This window comes from Eptesicus fuscus, chromosome 19 (assembly GCF_027574615.1).
Source record: "Eptesicus fuscus isolate TK198812 chromosome 19, DD_ASM_mEF_20220401, whole genome shotgun sequence".
NCBI classification, from domain to species: domain Eukaryota; kingdom Metazoa; phylum Chordata; class Mammalia; order Chiroptera; family Vespertilionidae; genus Eptesicus; species Eptesicus fuscus.
The window spans coordinates 7,705,441-7,732,280 of NC_072491.1; the positions used below are offsets into that span (position 1 = coordinate 7,705,441).

At 41.7% G+C, this 26,840-nt stretch overlaps 1 protein-coding gene across 1 annotated transcript in view; it reads right to left on the reverse strand.

Annotated features, from left to right (window-relative positions):
• Positions 1-26,840, reverse strand: part of RUNX1T1 (RUNX1 partner transcriptional co-repressor 1) — a 121,404-nt gene that overhangs the window by 60,251 nt on the left and 34,313 nt on the right. The gene's annotated exons all lie outside the window — the stretch shown is intronic.

The window sequence follows — 26,840 nt, forward strand, 5'->3', positions numbered from 1 at the left end:
TATCTTACGTGGGTGCAGCAACAGATCGCAGGGCCTCATTGGTAACGGGGTGGCTTTACATCCTATTGTTATTTCTAGCGCGGGCAAATGCTCCCTCGTTAGTGTTACAAACAACAGCAAAACTTCACTCAAGGCAGGAGCCAACATTCGCAAGAGGTAAAAAACAGATGAGGAAGTAAGACGGCAATGAACCCCTCCGACCGCTTAGAAATAACACCCATCTGAAGTTCTGTGGTGTAGACGAGATACGGGTAGGAGCCAGCGATGTTCATAATACCTCTCATCCCCTTCCCATGCTGAGTTTCCCAGCCTGTGGGGTGACACAGGGTATGTGTCCAGGACCTAGATCTCACATCAGTGTTTTCTGCCCTGTTTGAAAAACCACCACTCCCCTCAGTGGCGTGTGCCACACAATGAAGTTAAGCTGTTGTTTACTCAGACTTGGTGAGTTTCTGACCCACCGCTTCAAAAACATGAGGCCAATATTTCAATGAACAATCTCAGGTAGAGCGAGAATAAAAAAAAGTCCCAAATTGAGAATTAAAAAGAACTAAAGACCCTCCATATGTTTTTCATGAGCAGGTGACAGATCTGGAGAAGTTTTCTGATTACCCGATAATGAACATTTGCTCAGGCCTGTTTTCTACTAAGTATACGCTTCTCTTGAAATGTTCATTTTTTTCCCCCTCAGTCTAATCTCTTTATCAAATCCCCAGTAAAAAATACAAGTTTCTGTTTGTTTCTTTAGATCCAATTTTCCTCAAACATGTGTAGAGATGTACACACACACACACACACACACACCAAACGCCTTCTGCAGCCTTAGATACAGATATTCGCACTCTGGGTTTTTGAAAAGTAAAATAACACAGACTATTGGTAAAGCATGGGCCTTTAAAAATATTATAGCCATATGGGTACAGAGTTAATGACTCAAAATAACTGAAAAGTCAATTATTACAAGAAAATGAAAAGCCCAAATTACTACTCTGCCCATTCTAACATTACCTCACCTTTATTTACAGCAGATTCCTAAGACTTGGGTTGCCAGAGGACACAATATTTAAACGTTGAAATTATGTTAATGCCATGCTGGGGGAGGTGTAATAAGAGAAAGACCATCATCATCATCATCATCTCCTCCTCCTCCTCATCCTCATCCTCGTCGTCCTCAGAAGAGCCCTCTGACCGAGGATCTACCTGGTCAGTGGCATCAGGGTCTCTGGTTGAGCACCGCTGAATGGCGCTGTAGTGACTGAGTGCTCTGAGTGAGGTGATGGCAAAGACACCGGTGGAGAGCACTCCCACCTTTCTCTTACTGCTAAAAATAGCCTTCATATTGCTTTTCCACGTTATTTAAAAACCAGTATCCGTAGCCCTAGCCGGTGTTTCTCAGTGGTTAGAGCGATGGCCTGCACAACCCCACAGGGTTGCCGGGTCTGATTCCCAGTTAGGTTAAGGGGGGCACGTACCTAGGTTACAGGTTCCATACCTGGCCCCAGTCAGGGCACATGCGGGAGGCAACCAATTGATGTATCCCTCTCACCTGGATGTTTCTCTCTTCCTTCTCTCTCTCTCTCTCTCTCTCTCTCTCTCTCTCTCTCTCTCTCTCTCTCTCTCTCTCATGTTTCTCTCTTCCTTCTCTCTCTCTCTCTCTCTCTCTCTCTCTCTCTCTCTCTCTCTCTCTCTCTCTCTCCCCTCTCCCCTTCGCTCTTCCTCTCCCTCCCTTTTACTCTCTAAAAATCAATGGGAAAACATCCTGGGACGAGGATTAACAAACAAACAAGAAAAGGATCCGTCAATCAATTATTCTAGAAAAACACAGACGTTAGGCAGGTTCGGAACCACTTCTTCACTCGTTAAATTCATTCCACAGTCTACTCACCTCAACCAACCTCAGCAACAAGGGACTAAACAGCTTTCTGCTTATGTTGCAGCTGAGGGAAGAGGTACAGCAGCACACACGAGTCACCCTAAATAAAGGCAACTATTCCTGTTATGCCAAGGAAGGAGGGATAAGGCGGGCCTGCCAGAGGCAGCTGGGAGATAACAGTGGGAACTGCTGGTCCATCTGGTTTTCATTCTGCTAACACTCACGCTGAACTGTGAGAGAAGCCAGGCCAGACACTCAAGGGAAGCACCTCGTGGCACAGACGGAGGAAGGAGGAGCAGGAGGAGGGGGGGGTGGGGGAGCGGGAATAATGAAAAAGTAAAGTAGTGAAAGGAAAAGAGAAGAAAGAGAGAAAAGACCAAAACAGGGAGGAATGAGCCTGAAGCGGGGAGAAACGTGCCCAGGACAGCTTCGCTTACCTCCGGAGCTAAGAGCTGAGCCTTCGAGGACACAGACCCCGCCTTACTCAACTTGACCTGATTCTTGAGCAATGCCTACACTTGAAAACATACCTTAAACTCATTTACATTTTTTTTAATAAGGACAAAGAGACATAAACTAAGACAAAAAGAAATAAACTACAGAGATGACAATGGGTTTCCTTTTCAAACTTTAGATCATCTTTGACATTCTGAATTCATCTCTCCAGTGTTAGGAAAAAAATTGATATGGCATAATTTTTATTTGAAAACGTTTTGATTATGTGTCTTGGTCCGTATTTGCAACATAACTCTCTCCAGGAAATCATCATCATCATCATCATCGAAGGTAGGCAAATGATTTTAAATTCTTGAAATGCCATCCATATTTTAGGAACAATAACAAGTAAGCAATGCATAGCAAATCACCACAACTTCTAACGGGAACGTGTACATTGGAACTGGAATACATGTGGAGCTCTAAGCATTTGACATGAGCCACATTTCTGAGATGGTTAGCTTTGCTCTGATCAAATGGAGTTCCAACCCAGAGGTCCTACAAACTTAGACAAAGTGGGACCATATGGAACTCATTCTGGGCTGTTCGGTGCAATCAAGCCAGGATGGAGATAGATGGTGAAATAACCAGTCAGGCCTAACCCTTACACACACACAGAACTCTCTGGAGTCAAAAGATTTAAAATAAATTCAGAAAATGTGTTTCAAGTATGCTGAGTTCTGCTGCATTTGTTTTGAATTAAAAAAACATTCTGAAATATATATGCTTGTAATTTTTATGGCAAACAGTAAAAAAAAAAAGCTGATTTAACCGCAGAAGCATTTCACTCCATTTCAAATGAGAAGATATACTAAAACCAATGTTGTTGTAATATTTCTTATGTAATTTTTAAGTGCATGTAAGTATATTGTTCTTGTACGTAATTTCTATTTTTGGTTGCTGTAGGAGAATGCTGACATTTATTGAAGGATTTTTTTTTTCGACTAAGTATATTCATCTCTTGAAATTTCAAACTTTTTTTTCCCCCTCAAGCTAATCTCTTTATCAAACGATAAAAGAAAAACAATTTCTATCAGATCGGCAAGGTATGTGTAATCAAAAGAACTGACTTTACTTTTACCTTAATGATTCACACCAGTTCTAAACAAGATTTTCCATATGTGGTTATTTCAACCCATATGGCATCTATCCAACACATATGTACTAAAGATGGCTGATGCATGGAAGAAAGTGTGGCATATATAAATACATTACGGATACCATTTCAATGTCAGGGTCTTCCAGAAGTGGTATGTTTTCCATTTCCTTTTTTTTTTTTTTTTAAGTAAAAGGGAAAAGGTATGTCATAATCTACCCTGACACTTATTTTACTTTTAGTGAGTTCAAATAGTTCCAGACGTGTTTTTAAAGTATAAAGAATAGGCAGTCTATATTTCCCTTGTTTACATACTACTCAAGAGATGATTAGTATAAAAAGACAGAAAGTTCAGTATTGATAGATTGTATATCTTTTTCCATCAGAGTTTATTATGTCAATTAGGGTATTTATGCCTCAGAGGTGTTATGGATTGAGGAACTTCTTGGTCAGCTAGTAAGTAGTTAGTCCAGAGTTAGTCCTATTGGAATAAGTGTTAGTTAAGAAAGCTAGAAGGTATGCACTAAAGAGGGTTAATCCCAAGCTGAACCAAAATACTACTAAGTAAAAAAGAGAAGACAATTAGGGGAGAAAAACACTGGGTTTAGGATTTCTTTTTTATTTCTCCAGAAAATATGGCAAACATAGTTCTGACAATACAGCCATTTAGTGACTCCAATGTTTGGGTGTGAGATGTTCCAAGAGACTAATGGAGACCAGATGGTGGCCAGCCCGCCCCCACAATGGTGCCATCTTATTTCCCTGAGAGCACTCCTGGTAATGTTCATTCCTGCTCAGAACCCTTCACAAAACAATGCCTGAGAATAAAAGGGAAATGCTCACATTTTAAACATGGCAAAGTTATAAAGTGGGAGAATATTTGGCATAATAGGAGAATTTCTAGGTTTCAAATGTAGACTCAACAATTAGTTGAGTAGTAAGGCCTCAGGCAAGGTAGTTATCCTGAACCTCAATCCCTCATAAGAAGAATGGGATTACAGCCTGGCCGGCGTGGCTCAGTTGATTGAGCATCATCCTGTGCACCCAAAGGTTGCTGGTTCGGTTCCCGATTAGGACATATAGTCAGGTTACAGACTCAACCCCCAGTCAGGGCATGTACGAAAGGCTACAGAAGGCAGCCGACTGATGTTGTTCTCTCTCTCGTCCTCTAAACTAGTTCTCAGATAAGGATTAAACATACACACACACACACACACACACACACACACACACACACACACAGAATAGAAATACACCCCTCTCTACCTCTTCAAGAGGTAGTACAGTGTCTAACGTACATGTTGGGCACCAACATGTGTGAGCTTTCTTCCCTTGTGTCTTCCTCTCTGTGATCCATTCACGGCTTTATTTCCAATGTCTTTCCCCTGACACTATGCTCTATTTATATGCACCTGGGTATTCCCTGGTTTTTCTGCCTTTCTTTTTCATGCTGTTGTTTCTTTCATCAAAAAGGACCTGTCCTTATAAGCTTAACCAATGGACACAGACAACAGAGGGGTCAGAGGGGTGAGGGCATGAGGGGGGCGGGGGTGGGAGGAGTAATGGGGGAATAAGGACACATATGTAACACCTTAATCAATAAATAAATTTAAAAAATAAATAAATCACAAAGAAAATAAAAAAGGACCTGTCCTATCTTACGCATTCTTCAGTACCACATCATTTTATAGCTTTCCCCCGTTTCCTGAGGCACCAACCACATCATGCTTCCTCTGACTATCCTTTAAAATTTTCCACAGTAGCCTAGCCAGCGTGGCTCAGTGGTTGAGCATCAACCTATGAACCAGGAGGTCACGCTTTGATTCCCCGTCAGGGCACATGCCCAGGTTGTAGGCTCGGTCCCAGTGTGGGGCATGCAGGAGGTAGACGATCAGTGATTCTCTCTCATCATTGATGTTTCTCTCTCTCTCTCTCTCCCTCTCACTTCCTCTCTGAAACCAATAATATATATATATATATATATATATATATATATATATATATATTAAAAAAAAGAAGAAAAAAATAAAATTTACCACAGTAAATTTTACAACAGTTATGCATGTGTATTATACATTCAAATAACCCAATCAGTAATAATAGTAGACACCTTGATGGCAATTTTTTTAAATGCCTCCTCAGGAAGCGTCTAAAAGTAATTGTAATCATAAGCAGGATGGTCACATTCCTAACTTTTACAAATCCATTGCTGTAAAAGTTCAAAGATATCAACCCTAATTTCATGGCAAAAGACAAATACACAATCATCAGCAGCATATACATATATAATGAAGAATGAAATATAGGTAATGAGGGAAAAATACTGGAGACCTTCAATTCATTTCTACCCTGTGACTAACTTATTATGTAGTTTTAGGAAGGTGTAAAAATGACCTGTTGTTACTTCATGTCTTATCATAGGTATTTTATGAAGGTTGTTACTTCTCAAACATAAATCTGATTTTATCTGTTCCTTGATTTAAAAGATTTTGGGAGTATCTCATTGTCCACAGAATAAAATATAAGCCCTTTAGCTTACTTATGTACTAACACGGTTGAGTTCCTACTCAACCGCCCTCTCTCCTCTTCCTGGACAACCCCGATTTTGTTCAGGTACACAGTTCTTGGGGGCGGGCCCTCCTCGTTTTACATGAACCAGGTCATCACATTTCTTTTGTCAGCAACAGGTTTCAGAGTTGGGTGTTGTACTCTGCTTTTGGACCATGGCTCATGAAGGGGCGTCTATGGAAGAGGTTTTAGGAAAGACTTCTTCGCTCTCTAAACGCAAGGAGGAAATTCCCCTCTTCTTCTGATGTTGTAGCTGTGTGATTCCTTCACTTCACTTCTCTGGAGTTTATTCTTCTTACATATAAAATTAAGCATCTTTTTGGCCTCAAGAATCTTTTGCAAAAGCTAATATTCTCTGTGGTTTTTTTTCTCCAGGTATAATCATCCCAAACACAAAGAAGATTACACAGAGAACATATATCCGACAATAAAGTGACCACAAATAAAAAATTTTTTCAAGTTGGCAATTATTAACCAGATTTCCCCTGTTCACATAAATATCTAAGTCCACAGTATATACCTGCATATAATTTTTCTCATAAACATTAAAATTAGCATGTATACCTTGTTTTCAAATACATTTTCAATCCTCATTCCTAAATCTCCACCAATGATTTAGTTATAAAATAACCATACCAAGGTCCAACTGTCCCTGTTCAGTTACCATCAAAACATTCACTTTCATAGCCCAGGCTCCTGAAAGAGTGGTCTACACTCACGTTCTCTGCGTCCTCATTTCCTATTCCATCTTATACCTACTTGTAGTGGAGACCCATGGAACTGCCTAGAAAGTTTCCCTCCCCATAATGGGACCTGCCATACTCTCGTCTCATAAATATCTTGGGAGCCACCATGTTTTTTCATGACTTTGCATCCAGTATATTAGCAACCGGCCCAGGCACACCCCCAGTCCAAGACGGATGATTTCAGCCATTCCCTAAGACTTTGATACTCAGAATTGATTTTTTTAAAAAAAACAACAACAAAAAACAAAACACAATTCCACTCCAGAGGTAGAAGACTGCACTATTTATGTCCTCCTCCATATCTAGAAAGCAGTCTTTAGTGAAAAAGAAGGTCACTAACAGGCATAAAGAAGCAGAGAGAAATGGCAAGAGATTATCTTGATAGCGTTAAGTCAAGGTCCTCAGTTTACTGGATCCTACAGGCTAGCTGCATCACTCAAATTCCTGCAATTTGCATCTCCCAAACCATCTACAGATCCTAGTCAACCAACCCTTCCTTGACCTGAAACCTGGTTGGAGTTGACTTTTCCCTTGAAACCAAAGAATCCAGACTAAAGTAACCCTGGAATATAGTAGCATCAAGGTATCCTAACTCTAATTAAAACTCTTCTTAATTATCTCTTCATTATTAATTCAAAAGTACTTGTATGCTTTATCTGGTATCTTTGTAGCATCTGACACTGTTCACCACTTCCTCCTTCTTAAAACATTATTGTACCCAGAATTCCCGTCATTCAAACACTCTCCTCATTTTTCTCAGGCCTTTGTGGCTTCTCCTTCTCAGTCTCTCTTATTGGCTCACCTTTCCTCACCTCTATGATAACTTCTGATAACTATTTCTCCCCATGTTATTTCATAGTTCTTCTTTAAAATTTCATTTTATACCTTTTTCTTAGTGACTTCATTTGTGCTGTGATGGTCACACCATGGCCATAATGTGGATAACTTTACCTACAAATATAGCCTGTAACACCCTTTCAAGTTCTAGACTCAAACATCCAGTTGGCTACTCATTTCAACAGCCTGAATTCAAACAGTAATCATCCCTCATCTCTCACCTGGCCTAATCAACAAACCCATTAACCCTGTGCACTCGCTTGCTTTTTTCTCGATTCCTGCTACCGATGCTAACCGTGTCGAGTCACACTCGACATCCGAGTGCAAAAGGTTAAATGACTCCCTGCCCCCGTACTATTCGTCTCTATCCATCTGCAAATGACATCCAATCATTTGACTACATATCTCAAAGGTGATCAGAGATCTTGCCCCTCTCCTCTTAATCATCTTCAAAGACCTATCATAATGCTAAGCATAAAGTCCAGGTGCCTTAATGGGGCATAGAAAGACTTTTGTGACCCATCTGGCTCTTCCTAACATTCCAGAACCATATTCATTTCTCCCATCCAATGCTATCTCCATCACAGAACTCCATACTGCACTACTCTCTTAGGCTTCCATCACACTGCATCCTTTTCATAGAATACTCTTTTTTTTTCTTTTATATATATATATTTTATTGATTTTTTACAGAGAGGAAGACAGAGGGATAGAGAGTTAGAAACATCGATCGGTTGCCTCTTGCACACCCCCCTACTGGGGATGTGCCCGCAACCAAGGTACATGCCCTTGACCGGAATCGAACCTGGGACCCTTGAGTCCGCAGGCTGACGCTCTATCCACTGAGCCAAACCGGTTTCGGCCATAGAATACTCTTTACCCCACCACCTGGTTAAGTCCATTATTCCTTTAAAACTCCATCCATGTGTCACAGAAACCCTTTGCTGATCATCTTTCCATCCCCAGCTGGCCCAGACTGTCCCACATTCCCCTATTACACTGTCTAGATCCCCTTTACAGTACTGATCACACTGTATTTAGAACCAAGGTCAGACCCTCCCACTAGATCATAATCTACTTAAGGACAGTGATAACATCTTATGTGTTTTTATATTCTCAGTACTTTTCACAGTGCCTGACACATAGGAGACACTCAATACATTTAGTATTTTAGATTAATATACATTACATTACTATAATGCCATAAGTCATGCCCATAGTCGCAACTTTGAGACCTAGAACTTTCAAGAGACATGACATTTAACTAAAGATAAATTCACCTACGTATCTTTTTCCATTATCCTAAAAGAATCCTAAAAAGAATTTCTACATTCTGAAAACACTAAGTATCCAAAGATGAATCTAGAAAAAAACACTAGTAAGTTACTGAATTCACCAGTTTTTAAATGCCTTTCAATAATCACACTTTATTTCCTAAGATCTTTTATATTAGGGGGGAAAAGACTTTATAAGGTAACTTATACACATATGACCTAGTCTCCAAAAGCACCATGTGGGTGTTTTTTTACAATAATAGTATCAGTACAGAAAGTATATTATGAACCAAAAACACACAATTTTGTCCACATAAAGTTTTTCTCTTGCCTGTCTATAGATAGGAAGATTACACATTATTTTCTTAATTCCTTCTTGTTATTTTTCTCTTTCATGTAAATGTTCTACAGTGAGCATGTTTTATTTTTACAAGCAAAAACTACCCAAAAACTCCTTAGGATAAATCACCTAAAATCAAGCATTAGGCACTGTAGGCAAAGTATCAAACACTCGGCATGCTTTATCTCATTTTAAATCTCACTGTGAAAAGGGTACTTATAACTTTCCCGTCTTATATAAAGGAATTGGGGCTCTGAGGGGTTGGGTAATTTGTCCAAGGTTACAAGCTACAACTTATTCCAGGCCTTCTCAGCGTTTATTATTATCTGAAACTAATGTTATTTTATACATGATCTGGAAAACTGACATAAAGACATTAAGTGAATGTTAAATCTAGAGTTAGCATTATACTAGAACTGCACCTTCCAATACTACTGTATTAGTCACATGTTAATTAAAGTTAAATAAAATATAAAATGTGGTTCAGTCACATTCAACTGCTCAAGAGCCATGGCATGTTGTCCGCAAAAGGACAATGCCACATATGAACAATGTCTCTGAAATGCTATCCTATATAATAAAAGCCTAATATGCTATGCGTCCGACCGATGGACCAGTCACTATGACGCGCACTGACCAACAGGGGGCAGATGCTCTGACCGGTAGGTTAGTTTGCTGCTGGGGTCTGGCCAATTGGGTCTGGGCGAGACGGGCCAGACACACCCTGGAGTCCTCCCGCAGTCCCTCCCTGACCCTGATCATGCACTGGTGGGGGTCCCTCAGCCTGGCCTGTGCCCTCTCACAATCAGGGACCCCTCAAGGGATGTCGGAGAGCTGGTTTTGGCCCCATCGCCACAGGCCAGGCCCAGTGGCCCCTAGTGTTAGAAATAATGGCTCCATGGCAGGAGTCTGAAAGGGTGGGATGAGAGGGGGAAATGCCTTTGGCCTCATTCTAAATCCCTTCCATTCCCAGTTAGGTCTTTCACTTGTACAGAGTGGGCCTCTGCATACCATTTCATGTGATGGTTAACAAGTAGGCAAAATAAAAGTTTGAAACCCGATGATTAAGATAAGTGAGGTCTGAGTTCTGAGGAAGCGGGAGGATAAGATATGTTCAGACTAGGTAATTAGTAAACATCTAACTACGCTAATGAGAACAGGGCCAGGGCTCAGTCCTAGAACGAGCCAGTCAGCAGCTAGGTCAGTAGCAGGTCCTCCATCAGACATCACAGCCTGACGCACGGCTTCATGCCCTGAAAGAGCATAGACTTGGGTTAAGACTTAGGCCCAAAAGAACGAGGTGAACCCATACTGATCTATTACTATTTCTAGAAAAAAACAAACGCCTAAGAACAATGTTTTGGTCATTTCTCTATAGGAACCATATTAGGAATTTCCCTTCCCTTCTTTTACAGCACTTAGCAGCTAGCACTTGACACATTTACCTTGTTTTTTAATGTCCCCCAAACACAATGTCAGCTTCATGAAAGCAGAAATTTCCACCTGTTTTGTTAACTCCAGCTTCCACAGCATTTAGAAGAGTACCTGAAATAGCAGGCATTTGATAAAGATTTGTTGAATGAATGAATGAATGAATATATGAAGAAAGTAAGCAAGGAAGAAAGCAAAGCTAGTTTCTATAAAACAGCTAGGGACATATTAGTGATTCTATGGTTATTAACTAGAGTGGGACAAAGGATTGAATAAGGCATACTGGATAAATGCTAAAAGCACACACTCATAATGAGATATCACCTCACACCAGTCAGAATGGCTATCATGAATAAACCAACAAACAATAAGTGCTGGAGAGAATGGAGAAAAGGGAACCCTCTTGCACTGCTGGTGGGAATGCAGATTTGTGCAATCACTGGAAAGCAGTATGGAGTTACCTCAAAAAATTAAAAATGGAACTGCCTTTGACCCAGGAACCCCACTTCTGGGAATTTATATCAAGAAACACAAAAGAACATTATGCACCCCTATGCTCACTGCAGTGTTATTTACAACTAGAGGCCCAGCACACAAAATCGTGCACAGGTAGGGTCCCTAGGCCTAGCCTGCAATCAGGGCCATCTTCCGCCGCTCACCAGTCCCCAGTCCTGTCCCACCACCACCCACCCAGTTCCCCATGGTTCCCTGTTCGCCATGCTGCGATCAGAGCCTGTGGGCCGGGGGGAGGGACCAAGAGGTCAGCAGTTCTGCCTGCTCGCCAGTCCCCAGTCCCGGCCTGCTGCCACCCACCTGGTTCCCCGTTCGCCATGCTGCGATCGGAGCCTGCGGGCCAGTGGGGAAGGACCGAGAGGTGGTCCGTGCACCTCATAGAGACTCGTTCCAGTCAAGCGGCCGTTCCAGTCGTTACGCCATTATGGTCCCGGGCTTTTATTATATAGGCTAACCAAGATTTGGAAGAAGCCCAAGTGTCCATCAGTAGATGAGTGGCTAAAACAGCTATGGTACCTTTACACAATGGAATACTATGCAGCCATAAAAGGAAGAAAATTTTACCTTTTGTAAAAGCATGGATGGACCTGGAGAAAGTTAGCTAAGTGAAATAAGCCAGGCAGAGAAAGACCAGTACCATGTGATTTCATTCATATGTGGAATTTAAAGAACAACCTTAACTAACAAGCAAAACAGAGACATTCATTTCTGAGAGAATAGGCAGACAGCTCTGGTGAGAGGGGTTTTGGGGAGGTAGAGGGATTGAGCAAAAAGGAGAAAAAACTCATGGACATAGACAACAGTGTGGTGATTGCAGGAGGTGGGGGAGGGGAAAGAGGATGGAGGTGAAAGAGGTATTGGGGGGATAAATGGTGATGGAGGGGGAAAAAATCACGATACCAAACCTCTCCATGTTTAGAACTGAAAATAGGATGTATAAAATAAAGAAATTTTAAAATATTGTCTAATTCAGACTGTTGGCCACTCTTGCCCACCAATAACCACAAATTTTAAACTCATAAAGTAATCTCAATATCTTGTCTACTTAAAAAAAAATCACAACAAAGATGCAAAGAAACAAAAAACACAGCAGAAAGAATTCATTTTGAAAAAAAAATTTTTTTTAGCTAATGTTTTGAGAGTTTAACCTCACTAGTATTTTTTTATTAAAATAAGATAAGCTTTTTCATCTAACAGCCTGATAGACAATTTATGATAATACTAGAGGCCCGATGCACAAAATCCATACAAGGGGCTCAGTCCTAGCAGCCTCTCGCCGCCCGGCTTCGCCCAGTCGTTCTGCTATTCAGTCTAAATTAGCATATTAGCTCTTTATTATATAGGATAATTTTTAACTCTCTATCTCTGGTGTTTAAACATGATTCTTGCATATAGTAGGTCATAAAAGTTTGCTGCATTAATAACACATTTTTTATTCAATTATCAAGATATCCATTCTACCCCCACTTACTATTCTATATAATAAAGAGCTAACATGCTAATTAGACCAAATAGCAGAACGACCGTCTGGATGACCTTCTGGATGAAGCTGGGGCTGCGACTAGGGCTGGCTGGGGCTGCAAGGGCCAAGCCCCTTGCACGAATTTCGTGCATTGGGCCTCTAGTATACTATAATCATTAGATATAATGCAATCCCAATAGAAATATCAATGCAATGATCATCCATTTACTAAGAATCACTTATATTTCATATAGCACTTGAGATGTCTTCTCTGAGCGTATGAAGAATTATAGTGGGGAGAAAATCAGACCAAATATGGATGGAAAACTCCAAAGAGCACCCATGTACAAACAAAAATGTTGCTTGCTAGAAAGCTAAGATCATTTCCAAAAACACAAACTTCTTGAAGCTATTTGTCAAATAAATTAACCACAAAAGTAATAAATGTCTAAATACAAACAAAACCGTGCACCCTCAAGGTTCACCACAACATTAACTTGTTACTAACAATAACTTAGGATTAGGATATATCCAAAACCATCCTTACAATATCACTACTACTACTTCCTTAAAAAGCAAAGTGGTAGAATTTTAGGAACATGGAAAACACTACCATAGAAGTCCACTATAATGGTAAATGTCTACATTCCTTGAGTAGCAGTTAAAAAAAAAAAGTGGGAACCTTGTTTCTCGAATTTAATTCGTTCCAGAAGGCTGTTCAAAAACTGAATCATTTTTTCCCCATTAGAAACAATGTAAATTGAATTGATTTGTTCCAGACCCCCAAATGATTCCCTGTTTTAATCTTTTCATATATAATACATGTCTGATGTACTGTCTAATCTATAAATAAACACTTTAAAAACAAAAAGGACATGAAATGTACATTTAACAAAAAGGAAAGGAAATATACAATAAAAAATGAAAATCTACACTAATAAAAGAGAAAGATGCAAATTGAATGTACCTTCGTGACACCCACCAGCCAATCAGGAGTGAGTTTGCAAATTAACCCAACAAAGGTGGTGGGTTAATTTGCATACACAGGCGCCCAGCGGCAACAACGTAGGCATTTCGCACTGCCCCAGCTACTCAGGGCCTCTGGGCAGCATGGGAAGGCGGAAAGGTGGCTCCAGGCCAGAGCAAAGGCTGTGCTGGCAGCCAGGGTAAGGAAGGCCCATTCTGCACGAATCTTCGTGCATCGGGAGTCTAGTTTAATAATAATAAGCAGCAACAAAAGAAAAAAAAAAATTCACAGTACAATATCCTGAGATTTCAACAGTGGTAAACTGACTCACACTCACACATTCTCTCCTTTGTTTGTCACCTGAGAGACTTGTGACCAATCGTATAGCTATCATCATGAAAGGGTTGTCAGGCTGAGAAGTGAATTGTTTGAGATGGGAGACAATTGAGAATCGAGGTTTGACTGTACTGGGGATCATATTTAAGTGCCTTTCCCTTGTCAAAAGTACTGACCAGAATACCTCAAGAAAGTGACTGAAGCCTTATAAACCATTTCTCATATTCTTATCTAAATCTTCTTTCTCTGAAAAACAATAACTTACTAGTACTTTTACAGACTTAGACTTGCAAGAAAACACTAGATTTTGTCCTGGTAGATAATATTTTCTGTCTACTTGAGCTGACTATATGCAAAATTATGAAGTCAGGCCCAGCCGATGTGCCTCAGTGGTTGAGCATCAACCTATGAACCAGGAGGTCACGGTTCAATTCCTGGTCAGGGTACATGCCCGGTTTGTGGGCTTGATCCCCAGTAGGGGGTATGCAGGAAGCAGCTGATCAATAATTCTCTCTCATCATTGGTGTTTCTCTCTCTCTCTCTCCATCTCTAAAATAAGTAAAAATATTAAAGAAAAAATGATGAACTTTGTTTTAATATATATAAATGGCCAGAAAAATGTATCTTCAGTGTGCTCGTGTTCTCCGTTGTTAGTACCTCTCTCTATTCCTCTCACCCTCAAGAAATCTGGAACTCTTATCCTGTCTCTTAGCTAAAGATTAAATTTTGACACCCACCTTGTCCCAAGGTCAGAAGCTTCATATCTGTCCCAGAAGTCTACTTCTAGACTAAAGTTGAAGTAATAATTTAAAATAATTCATATAAAGATGGTGACTAATAATGGTGGCTACACACACACACACACACACACACTTTTCCTCATGGGCTAATGCATCAGAATTATCTTAGTTGAGGTGATGAGAAGGGTATAGGGAAATGCACAGAGAAACACTACCCAATGATGAAGGGAATATATTCTTATATATTCCCTTCTGCCCCACTCTGAATACATTACTAGGTGTCAATAACAACTGCCCTTCCAGGTAATATCCTTTTAACAAACAAACATAGTCCCTCTCTACCTTAACTTGAAGAATGATCTGTTATAGGTCTAATATAGGGCCTTCAGGAATCAAGGAAGTATCAGTGGAAAAGACAATAGTTCCAGGCAGTTACCTACTCACGGATATAATCTAACTAGAGGCCTGATGCACGAAATTCATGCAAGGGGTTTGGCCCTTGCAGCCACGATGGTAGGTCATCTAGAAGGACGTCCGGAAGGTCGTTAGGCTGTCCAGTATAATTAGCATATTATGCTTTTATTATTATAGACTAGGGGCCCAGTGCACGAATTTGTGCAGCTTGAAAGGAACTGTGGGCTGCGAGGCTGCAGTGGGTACAGGGGCAGGTCTTGGCCCATCCTCTGCGCCCCCGCCCGGCCCCTCCCGCCGTGGCCCCCAATCCCGTCTGCCTGCTGCCACCGCCGCTCCCACGCGCTGACAGCACCAACCCCGTTCGCACCCGCTGATGAAGCAGAATGATTGGGGCTGGTGCTGACAGTGGGTGCGAGCAATGGCTCTGGCACTGGCACTGGCAGTGGGTGTGAGCGGGCAGTGGGTGTAAGCGTGGGAGCAAAGAATTTTCAGTAACCACCAGAGGCTTGCCCTGCTGACAGCGACCAGTGCCCCGCCTTGGTCTGGTGACCCCGCTCACTTGCTCCACCATCCCGCCACAGCCAATGACACCCACCATGTTTTGCGCTCTGCCGCCTGCTGCGATGCCCGCCATGTTCCGCGCACGCCCCCTGGTGGTCAGCGCATGTCATAGCGACCAGTTGTTTGGTTGTCCTGCCATTCAGTCTATTTGCATATTAGGGTTTTATATATATAGCTGCCTATGGAGTGTCTATGTATGAATTTGATAAGTACTAGGAAAAATAACTATTTTCCTTGTCTCTCTATAAGTGGTCAGCTCATTTTCCCCGTTTCTGTTTGAACATCAATGTCACCTCCTCAGAGCAGCAAGCCTTCCCTGGCCATCCAATGAAAAGCAGGTTTTCCCACCCCTTTGCTTGCTTCCTTCGCAACACTTGGAAAACTCAAAACTCTCTTTCGTCCTTCTCCTTGGAGTTTAGTGGGCTCCCACCCCAGAGCATGGCTGTATCCCAACCCCAGCATAGTGTCTGGCACAGAAGTTCTTGAAAAGATCTGTTGAAACAAATAAAGAAGATGGGATTCTAACTTTCAACAGGGCAACAATAAAATGTGAACTGGTTATAACATCAGTCAGAAAGGAAACAGGGAGTTGTCATGAGCCAGAAACACAAAGGGAGGTTAATAACCCTGAGTTCATCCTGAAATCAAGGTTAGATGTGTGGTGTAAGAAAGCAAAGAAGAAAAGCATAATAGGACAGAGAAAATGAAGAATTCCCACATTAATGAGCCTGAGGACCTCCAGCCTGCTAGGGCCCAGACAACGTGAGGCAAGAAAGTCCTCAAAGGGAGTGACATCAGCAGCGTGGCGGCAGCAAGAGAAAACCTCTAGGTCTCTTCCCTCGAAGTCACAGGTTGGGCAGCTATAATCCAACAAAGGACACCTTGCTCACCGCACGAGCATGGATTAAAAAACGAAACCCAAATATGTGCTGCCTTCACAAAAACCCATCTCAGCTGCAAAGACAAACACAGACTCAAAGTGAGGGGGTGGAAGATGATACTCCGAGCAAATGGCATCCAGAGAGAGCAGGTGTAGCCATTCTTTTTTAATCCTCACCAGAGGATCTGTCTTTTTATTGGTTTTAGAGAGAGAAGAAAGGGGAGGGAGGTAGAGAGAGACATCAACGTGAGAGGGAAACGTGGACTGGTTGCATCCTGCATGCGCCCCAACCAGAGACGGAACCTACAACCGAGATCCGTGCCCTGAACGGGAATCGAACCTGCACTCTTTTGGTGCATGGGCCAATGCTCCAACCAGCTGAGCCACCCAGCCGGGCCAGGTCTAGCCATTCTTATATCAAACAAAATAGATCTCAAGATACAAAAATGCATCAAGAAACAACGATGGATACTTTATAATGATAAAGGGGACAGCACATATCAAAAAGATAACACTTACATAAATTATATAAAGTAATTAACAACAGAAGAAACTGACAAAAGTACAATTCTACTAGAGGACTTATATAACCCACTGACAGCAATGGGTAGACCATCCAAATAGAAAATATCAGTCCTAAATGGCACATAAGCCTAAATGGGCATAATCGATAGTTAAAGAGCTTTTCAGCCCTTTAAACAGCAGAACACACATTCTTCTCTAGAGAACATGGGACATTCTTATGGATAGACCATATGTTAGGTCACAAAACTGGTCTCAAAAATCTTTAAGAAGATTCAGATCATACCAAGCATATTATCTGACCACACACTTTGAAAATAGAAATTAACTGCAAAAACAAAGCTGGGAAAACCACAAATATGTGAAGTTTAAACAACATGCAACTGGACAATGACTAGGTCAAAGAAGAAATAGAAGAAGAGATAAAAAAAAATGCATAGAGATGAGTGAGAATAACAATTCAACATATCAAAAAATTGTGGCTGTAACAAAAGTGGCAATAACAAAGAAGCTTATAGCATTTACAAGCCCACCTCGATAAACAAGAAAAATCTCAAATAAATAACCTAACATTTCACCTTAAAGAACTAGAAAAAGAAGAACAAACAAAGCCCAAAGTCAGTAGAGGGAAGGAAATAATAAAATTAGAGCAGAATTAAACAAAACAGAGAAGAGAAGAAATAGGGGGAGAAATAATAAACAAACAGTTGTTTTTCTAAACCATAAAAAGTTTTTCACAAACCTCTGCAGAGAGAGAGAGAGAGAGAAATAGAGAGCATGCTCAAATAAACAAAATCAGAAATAAAAAAAGAAGTAACACCAGACACCACAGAAATACAAAGGACACTATGGAAGGCTGTATGCCACTACATTCAATTACCTAGAAGAAAGGGACAAGTTCTTAGAAATATATAACCTGCCTACACTGAATCATGAAAACTTGAAAAACATCAATAGGCTAATCAGGAGTAAAGAGATTGAAACAGTCATTAGAAACCTCACAAAAAATAAAAGTCCAGGATCAGATGACTTCACTAGTGAATTCTACCATTCAAAGATTTAATACGAATCCTTCTCAAGCTCTCCCAAAAAAATTGAAGAAGAGGCAATCTCCCTAACTCATTTTAGGAGACCAACGTTACTCTGATACCACCACCTGGAGAGAACACACACACACACACACACACACACACACACACACATTACAGGCCAATATCTCTGATGAAAATACATGGGAAAATCCTAAAGAAAATACTAGCAAACCAAATAAAACAACACATTTTAAAGTATTACATCACAATCAAGTGGGGTTCACTCCAGAGGTGGCAAAATGGTTCAACAAATGCAAATAAATCAATGTGATATGACACATCAACAAAATAAATAAAAAATCATGATTATATCGGTAGATGCAGAAAAAGCATATACGATTGATTATACATTTATGATTAAACAATATACGATTGTTTAAAAAGCATATATGATTGATATACATTTATGATTAAACAATCAATAAATGGGTATAGAAAGAAAGTACCTCAACATAATAAAGACCATATATGACAAAACCTCAGTTAATACCATACTCAGTGGTGAAAACTGGAAGTGTTTCCTATAAAATCAAGAATAAGACAAGCAGGTCCACTCTCACCACTGTTATTCGACACAGTACTGGAAGTTTCAGCCAAAGCAATCAGAGAAGAGAAAGAAATTAAAGGCATCTAAGTTGGGAATGAATAAGTAAAATTGTCACTTTTTGCAGATGACATGACTTTATATAAGAAAAGTCTAAAGACTATACAAAAAAAAAAAAAACTATTAGAAACAATAAACAAATACAGTACAGTTGCAGAATGCAAAATCAATGTACAGAAACCTATTGCCTTCCAATATACTAACAATGAAATATCAGAAAAGAAACAAAACAATTCCATTTTCAATTGCAACAAAAAGAATAAAACAGCTAGGAATAAACTTCATAAAGGAAGTGAAAGACCTACACACCAAAAACTACAAATTGTTCCAAAAAATTGAAGAAAACACAAAGAAATGGAAAAATATTCCATGTTCATAGATTGGAAGAATCAACATAGTTAAAATGGCCATACTACCTAAAGCAATATACAGATTTAATATAGTCCCAAACAAAATCCCAAGGGCATTTTTCAAAGAAATAGAAAAAAAAATCATCAAATTTGTATGGAACCACAGAAGATCCCTAATAGCCAAAGCAATCCTGAGGGAAAAAGAGAATAAAGCCGGAGATATCACACCCCCTGACTTCAAAGCTACAATAATCAAAACAGTGTGGTATGGCAGAAAAGCAGACACACAGACCAATGGACCAGAACTGAGAAATAAACCCACATGTGTATGGGCAACTAATTTTCAGCAAAGGAGCCAAAAACATGCAATGGAGAAAGGAAAGCCTCTTCAATAAACTGGAAAGACACCAGACATAAAAATGAACTCGAAATGGATTAAAGACTTAAATATAAGACCTGAAACAATGAAATGCATAGAGGAACACATAGGTACTAAACTTATGGACCTTGGACTTAGAGAGGATTTGATAAACTTGGACCCAAAGACAAGGGAAGTAAAAGCAAAAATAAGTGGTACTACATCAAACTAGAAAGCTTCTGCACAGCAAAAACAACAAAACAAAACAAAAAAAAAGGCAACCAACCAAATGGGAGAGGACACGTGGAAATGATACCTCGGATAAGTGGCTAATATCCAAAATATATAAAGAACTCATACAACACAACACCAAAAAGTAAAAAGTGGGCCAAGGATCTAAATAGACACTTTTCCAAGAACACAAGAAGACAGATATATGAAAAGATGCTCAACTTGCTAGAAGGAAGAAAACACAAATCAAAACACACACAAAAAACAACAATGAGCTACCACCTCATACCTGTTAGCCTGGCAATTATCAATAAGACAACAAATACCCGTTGGAAAGGATGTGGAGAGGATATGTTCTGTTGATTGATTATTCAACACCTGAATTCTGAACAGTGGTTAATACATAGCTGATCCTGAATAAATATTGGCTGGAAAACTTCGCTAAGTCAAACACACTACGATTTAGGACAACAACTTAAAGAAAGTTACCAAGTTATACAGAGAAAAGCAGAGAGGGTGAGAAAGAAAACAGCACTGCTACATTAGACCCTGCGCTGAGCCAACTGGGAGTTGGGAAGTCTGGCTCTATCCTGTACACCCAAAGCCCTCTGTTCCTCCCTTCCCTTGTCATAACACAATACTCACCTTACTGTAAATATCTTTGTGTGTGTGCGTCTTCCTTGCTAGGGTGAAATACCACTACTATTACTAACGTTGTTGAAATATCTTAATAGCAGCTATAGTTACTGAGTGTTTACAAAGTGCCAAGTATATGGCTAAATGCTTTATATGTGTGGACTCATTTAATCTGTGTAAGCCAATGCTATGGATGTTATTAATATTATCATTTTAGCCTGGCTGTTGTGGCTCAGGAATTGAGCGTCAACCCAGGAACCAAGAGGTCGCCAGTTCGATTCCCAGTCAAGGCACATGCCCTGGTTGTGGGCAGCCGATCAATGACTTCCTCTCTCATGGATGTTTCCATCTCTCTATCCTTCTCCCTTCCTCTCTCTCTAAAAATCAATAAGAATGTTTTTTAAAACATATTACCATTTTACAGGTGGGAAAAAAAACTGAGTCTTAAAAAAAAATTTTAAACAATTTGCTCCTTGTTGCATAGCTAGTGAACAAGATTAAACGCCAAGGAATGTGGTTTCAGGGCCCAGGCTCCTGATTTAACTATTATACTACCCTCCTCATATCCTCCGTGAATAATCCCCCACCAAATACATAGAGGCCACCAGGGATCTATGAAGGCCTGGGCCAGGTTTGGCTTATTTGCTCCTTGGCACATAGTAAATACTCAGTAAATATTTGCTGGCTGACTGGCTGGCTGAATGGAAGACTTTTTCATTTGAGCCTAAGGTTGTTGTTTTCTGTCAAATGAAGCTGTGGATCCTTCAGGTTTCTTTCAACTGTAAAAAGTCCAAGGTTGTATAGGAAGGTAAAGTGCCTGCTACCTTGGACGTGATGACGATATTCAGAAGAGAACAGACAGGCAGCTAAGAGGATGGGGTTGGAGATCAGAAGAGCTTGAATGGAATCCTCGGTCCAGCTCCTAACCTGGGCAAATTCCTCGATCTCCGAACCTTTATTTCTTCCCCTTTAGATATGGGTAACCTAACAACTGCTTCAGGAGGTGATATTTTTAAAAAATATTTTTTTTATTGATTTCAGAGAGGAAGGGAGAGAGGAGAGAGAGATAGAAACATCAATGATGAGAGAGAACCACTGATCGGCTGCCTCCTGCACGCCCCCTACTGGGGATCAAGCCCGCAACCCGGGCATGTGCCCTTGACTGGAATGGATCCCAGGACCCTTCGGTCTGCAGGCCGACACTCTTCCATTGAGCCAAACCAGCCGGGGCTCAGAAGGTGATTTTGGAGGATTAAGTGAGAAAATAGGAATGTGAGCACTTACACAAAGCCTAGGACACAATCAAGCACTGATAAAGGGCAGCTATTACTTAGGGCCACGCTCAGAATCAGAGCCTGGCTGATGCACTCACACACAGAGGGAAAGGTAAGCTTCTGTCAGGATGCAGCACAGCTTCCTCAGCGGAAGACCGTGTCTGATTTCTTATTTTACTGCCCTGAGCTGCCTTTCGGAGTCAGCATGTGCGTTAGATAGAAAACATTGAGCAAATGACTATGTTAAGTCAAAATTGTGGGTTCTTTCTTATTCCTTTCTCCTTCTGTCCCTACTTAATCTTATCCAGAGAATTCATCTAGGCCTCATTCTCTCCCATTTCTCATTCCTCTCACAAGAAATTTTACCTGTTATAAAAAATAATGGGTGAGTATAGAGAAAAAAGACTCTTCCTGAGGAGGAATTTTAATCCATACAAACATCTCAGATATCTTCCGTAGCCTATCTGATTATAGAGCAGCCTGCCTGCCGACCTCATAAAAAAAAAAAAAGTTTCCTCTAAAAGTTAATTTTATTCAATTTAAAAATCATTTTAAGAAAACTGACATCCATTATCTAAGATTAGCTACACTATCCTCAAATATCCCTAACCCAAGTTTAAGAAATCCCTTCCCAACAAGAAACATTTCTTTTTTCTTCGTTGAGCCCCAGTATTAGCAACCAAGAAAAAATCTACTATAAAGGGGAAGAAAAAAAAAACACTAGGTTCTTGCAGATCCCACAAAACTATGAGAAACTTTATGAAAGCCTCTATAATTCATTATTTCATTCAATTTAATATGTATACATAGATAAAATTTTAAAGTAAATGAAATGAAACAAAAAAATAACATAACTATTTTGTTTTTTAAATAACATAACTATTCTGTTTTTTAAAGTAACCAACATAAAATATTAGACTAACGATGGCATATGGAAAACCTGTCAGTCCTATCTTCCTTAGAGTTTTGGAAAGACGGTTCTAAAAATCATAATACCTTATGCTAAATTTATCCCGAATTTTCTAAATTGCTTATCAGATAATGCTTACTTGTTTCACACAACAACCAATTGTTACCACCCATAATAACAGGAGTCAGAAATGGCATAAAAATAAATAAAAACTCAGACAAAGCTCATGCACAGTATACAATGCACCTCCTCTGCCCACTCTCAAAAACCCTCATTAACGAATTTTAATTTTGTTTGATCATTGCTCTTGCTTATTCTCTTGTGCAGAAATTAATTAGCAGTAATGTGGGCAAAAGAGAGGCAGCAGGAAAGAAAAGGTCAAAATCAATTCACTCCGAGTAAACAGGCTGTAACTGACAGCTGGCTGTTTTCACATTTTATGAATGAGAAGACGGACGTGACTTCTGCAAGGTCTCACAGGAAGGCAGGTGTGAAGTCAAGGACACACTGAGAACAGCTTCTGTGGGAAACATGGCTAACCAGGACCAAGAGGACGCAAGGCTGCTGTGTCCTGTCTGTCATTTCAGGAGTTGATAAAGTGACTTGCTAGACAGGGCAGTTGAGGAGGGGAGGAGGGGAGATGGGGGTTGGCCTGGTGTGCGCTCAGTACCTCGGGGACGTTACTGCGTGTGCAATGGCCCTTCTGGGGATACTCTTGCACAGAGTAAGACATGTTTTGTTTTCACAAACCAAAGATGTGCCAAAATGCAGAGCTAAGTCCCCCAGTTCTCAATGCACTGACAGTCAAGGCCAGGAAAGGCCTCCCGGAGCTGTTTTGGGTGGCTTGAACTTATTCAGGAGACATCTGTATGCCAGGATCCTACTTGTGCAAAGGTGGAAGAAACTGCAGGATTAAAAAAAAAATCTATAATAATAAAAGCATAATATGCTAATTAGACCAGACGTCCTTCCGGACGTCCTTCCTTCCTGACAAAGCCACAGCGGGCGGGAGCCTTGGCAGAGGCAGCAGAGGCCCCTAGGCCGTAGTCGTGGCGGGCGGGGGCCAGGGCCAAGGCCCTTGCACAGATTTCGTGCATTGGGCCTCTAGTAAAAAAATAAAAAACTGAATCATGTGGTAGGTGCAAGGGCAGGACCCAATCTAAACACTACACTGAAACCAAAGGAAGTGAAAACTCTATCTGGAAACAGGATAAAAAGCAACCAGATCAGCAAACTGCAGAAGGGATCGAAATGTCACAACTATGACGCTCACTGTACCACCGCCAGTCCCTCCCCAGCTCTATCCCCTGTTATAGTAACCAGTCAGAAGATGGCGCAGATAAATAAATGGCTTCGAGCTCTAACAGAATGCCAGGTTTCTCCTTTTTAAATATATTTTTATCTATTTCAGAGAGGAAGGGAGAGGGAGAGGGAGATAGAAACATCAATGATGAGAGAGAATCACTAATCAGCTGCCTCCTACACGCCCCCTACTGGGGATTGAGCCTGAAACCTGGGCAAGTGTCCTGACTGACCAGGAATCAAACCATGACCTCCTGGTTCATAGGTCGATGCTCAACCAGTGAACCGCACCGGCTGGGCCCAGTTTTTCCTTTTTAGATCTCACATGCTAGAAAAGACAGAAAATACGTTGTGGGATATTTTTCAAGGTTTTATTTAATACTCAAGAGAATCAGATGAGCAAACTGAGGGACATGGAGCAAGGAAGAGGCGGACAAATGAGGAAATCATACCAAGTTTCGTTTAACTGCAAAGCCCAAGCTTTCAACATCTATGTTATCCTCCACCTGCACACCATGTTGTTATAGCAGGCATACTCAGGAGTCAACTAATCCCACGATGAGGAAGCTCTTTACAGGGTACAAGTAACAGTAAGTAGGAGTGAAAGGTAGGGTCTAGATAGGATATTCAGAGAGGAAAGGAGAAAGTATCGATAATTATGAGATGTGAACATAGCTCTGATGATAACAAAAAGTGCATAAATGACATCTCGAAAAGATGGAAAATACACAAAAGTTAATTTCCAAATGGAAATGTATGCATGAGCACAACAAACCATAATTTAATAGCAATGAAATTCACAGCTTTGACAAAACATTAATCTAGCATTTCCCATTTTCTCAAAATTGACTACCCGTTGTAGTAATGCACAATTTAATTTTTCCACTTCAATTTCTACATCTCAAGACTTGGTTCCTCGCCCAAGCTTCCGTTTCACAATTCCAACTGTCTGCAGAACAGCGGCTATTGTTGTAAGGGTCTCAAACTCAACCTATCAGTGAGATGATCCTCTCTCCAAAACCACGTCTCCCTCCTACCTTTCTTAGTTCCACGGAGGCACTACCATCCTGCCAGTTACCCAGGCTCATATCAGCAGCAGCTTCTTGAGTCTATTCCCTCCTTTCTCTCAATAATAGCATGGCACTGCTTGCCATCTCCTAAACTTCGACTCCTCCCCACTTACAAATCCCCCCCCGCATCCATCCATCCCTGTTGATCTGGGTCTTCACTGCTTCCTTCAATTCATTCCCAATTAATCTCCACTGGCCTGCCCGCTCCATCTCCATGGCAATCATTAACTTTACATCCCCGGCCAGACGTCAAGTCCCCTCCTCTCTCCGAAACCCCTGCAGTGCTGTGCACAGTCTTTCCCAGAGCCGGCACCTCCGTATTTTTCCTATCAGCATGCAGCCCCTCTGCTGTGCAGCCACTGAAACTCAGCCCTACTTTGTGTGGAGGGCGCCTGTGCAGCCAGTAGGACTGTTACTTCGAGAAGGAGCAGCAACCCCGGGGAGGTCAGAAATTCCAAGTGGGCCCAAGGAAATCACTCACATGATGAAACCGACACGACTGTGCCACACGGGGGAGCCGGCCCCACGGCCAGTCTTCCCCCAGGTGACGCGCCTATGCCCTCAATGCGTTATTCCCGTCCGGGGGGGGGGGGGGGGGGGGGATCATGTCCCGCTGCCTCTGCCCAGGAAGGAGTGGCCTGGTCCGCAGTTGCCTCTCCTGTGCGGACAGGTACTAGGGTGACTGGCACCTTCCTTATCCTGCTCGGGTTTTTCGTAATTATCGTTTCCTAACGCACCCCAGATTTCACTGACAGTTTATGTTTATTCCTTACTGTCTGCTCCGTTTCCCCCACTCCCTACACACACTAGGATAGAAGTTTTACCAGGGGCAAGGCACTGTACCTGCTTTATTCTCAGACTCACCCCCAGTGGCTAAGCATAAGGTGGGCGTCTAGTAAGAGCTCAATCAATACTTGCTGCATGACTGATGAGCTGAATGCATGCACCATGGGGCTGCCATAATTGAGGAGCAGGTACTTTTCTGGAACATTCATTACCCATATGACGTGTAAAACACTGGGCACTACGAATCAAAAAGGAGTAAGAGTCAAGAGTCCTTGACCTCAATTTGTGCCGAAATTGCTTCATAGGTTATATTAGCTCAAAGGATGCCACCCCCCACTTAATCCGTGCACCCACTTCCTCCGACATCTGCCACCCACCTGCTTCGGTGCAGAAGTTCACTGTGGAAGGGAAACATTTGGTTCAGCGGGGATCTAAGCTCTGAGCAGCTGAGAGGGCCTCTCATTTCCCACGTCGTACTTGTAAGCAAGACCAAGAAGGGCCAGATAAAGAGTACAACCTGTGGGTCTTTGGAGCGGGGACCCCAGCCGGGGCGCCATGGTCTTCCTCGGGGCACTTCCAGGGGAGGAAGAACGGCTGGGCTGACCGTCAGGACTGCGATCGGAGCGTTTGTGAGAGTCAGAAGCCCGGAGACGGGAGGAGGAGGCTCCTGTGGACGCTCTGGATGAATCGAATTGCACAGCTGCGTCCCGGGAACGCGGCCTGCAGTGCCCGGCGCTCACTGGCGATGTCATAGAGTGCCAGGTGGAGCTCATCGGGAAAGTGCTGGCTGATCTGGCCATCGATGGACCAAGACTTTTCAATCCTTGGCCGCTTTGGCCTAAAGGAAGCGAGAGGAAGGATCGGCCGCTGCCCTGGGGGACGGGAAGGGGCCTGGAGGCATCGTGTCCAGAGAGGCACAGGGCCACTGAGGCAGGCGCCCACACCCCTGCCTCTGCAGCCACGTGTCCTAGGAAAAGGCGCTTCCCCCAGGATCCGAATGAAACCAGGGGCTGAGAATCGGTCGCCAACAATGTGTTGCGTTTGACTTGCAATTGTGTTCATTTACGTTTCATTCGGGTAGGAGAGAAGACGCCTTTCTGTCCTCCTGGGGACAGACCAGCGACAGCGCATGCGGACTGTGCAAATACGCTAAGCTTGGTGGTGATCAAAAAA